Here is a 1,644-nt window from a genome sequence, read left to right as displayed (position 1 = left end):
CTCAGTCCCTGGAAAAATCATGGAGCAGATCCTCAAGGAATTGATTTCTAAGCACTTATTAGAGCAGAAGAAGGCAATTAGGGACAGTCAGCATGGTTTCACTAAGGGTAAGGCATGCCTGACCAACCTGATTGCCTTCTATGATGAGATGACTGGCTCTGTGGATGTGGGAAGACCAGTGGATGTGGTGTACCTTGATTTTAGCAAGCCTTATGTTATGGTCTCCCACAACATTCTTGCAGGCAAGCTACGGCAATACAGGTTTACAGCAGACAATAGGCTGAATATGAACCAACAGTGTGCCCTTGTTGCAAAGGAGGCTAACAGCATGCTGGGCTACATTAGTATGACTGTTGCCAGTGGATCAAGGACCGTGATTATTCCCTTCCATTCAGCACTGGTGAGGCCAAATCTGGAGTACTGTGTCCAGTTTTGGGGTCCCCCAATACAGAAAGGAGGTGGACAAGTTGGAGAGTCCAGCAAAGGTCAATGAAAATGGTAAGGGGGCTGGGGCACATCACTTATGAGGAGAGGCTGAGGGAACTGGGCTTATTTAGCCTGGAGAAGAGAAGAATGAGAGGAGATTAAATAACAGCCTTCAACTGCCTGAAGGGTAGTTACAAAGAGGATGGAGCTAAATTGTTCTAATTGGTGATAAAAAAAAAAGAGCAATGGTTGCAAGTTGCAGCATAGGAAGTTTAGGTTAGCTATTAGGCAAAACTTTCTCGCTAGGGGAATAGTAAAGCACTGGAACAGGCTACCCAGATAAAGTTGTGGACTCTCCATCCTTGGAGGCTTTTAAGACCCAAGGAGACAAAGCCTTGACTGGGATGATATATTTGATCCTGCTTTGAGCAAGTGATTATAATAAATTAATTCCTGAGGTCTCTAACCTAATTTTCTATGATTCTATGGCTGCCTCTACACACGTGCCAGATTGCACAGTTGTTTACTGAGCAGTCATTTAGTACTTGGATAAGCCTAAGCAAGTACTAAATGACTACACAGAAACCAGTGTTACTGTGCAGTACCATCACCACACAGGTTTTTTCTTGATGCTGCTGTGCAGTAGCTCATTGCTACTGTGACATAGCATCTCATGTAGACATACCCTATGATTCTATATTTAGTGCAAAATAATCTACTTCTGTACTATTCTGTTTCATTGGCCATGTCCACACAAACAGAGGCATGTGTTTGCAGCAGCACAAATAGCAGTGACACAAATTTGTGCCACTACTTTGTGCCACAGTGCACACCCATGCCTGTGTGTTTTGCAGCAGGACAGTGTCCTGCTGCTCCATGTGCTGAAATGGGGGATGGCTTGGGTACAGGGTGCCTCAATGTAAGGCTAGCCAGCAGGAATCCCTTGTGCTGAAGCACCCTGTACACTAGTCAGTCAGCCAAAGGGTGACACATGGAGATGGGAGAGCAGGCAGTCTAGGGTTCCCTCTTCCCCCATCTTCGCACACTGCAGAACCCCCACTCTGAGGCATCCTGTGCTCCAGGCAGCTGCTTCCCAGCTGGCTGGGGCACAGTGTGCCTTGAGATGCTGGAGCAGGCAGCACTGGGGTACCTGTTCCCCTGTCTCAAGGCACACCATGCCCCAGCAAGATGCTCTGCAGTTGAGGCAACTAAACTCTG

At 47.0% G+C, this 1,644-nt stretch overlaps 1 long non-coding RNA gene across 1 annotated transcript in view; it reads right to left on the bottom strand.

Moving 5' to 3' along the window:
• Window positions 1–448, bottom strand: part of LOC109301003 — a 12,508-nt gene extending 12,060 nt beyond the window's left edge. The window contains exon 1 of the long non-coding RNA XR_002098400.1: window positions 352–448. This is a non-coding gene — a long non-coding RNA (uncharacterized LOC109301003). The remainder of the gene's footprint in view (window positions 1–351) is intronic.
• Between the last annotated feature and the right edge of the window lie 1,196 nt (window positions 449–1,644).

Source organism: Gavialis gangeticus, unplaced genomic scaffold, assembly GCF_001723915.1.
Source record: "Gavialis gangeticus isolate Ggan-Ray unplaced genomic scaffold, GavGan_comp1, whole genome shotgun sequence".
Classification (NCBI taxonomy): Eukaryota; Metazoa; Chordata; order Crocodylia; family Gavialidae; genus Gavialis; species Gavialis gangeticus.
This window is presented reverse-complemented; position numbering and strand designations above follow the sequence as displayed.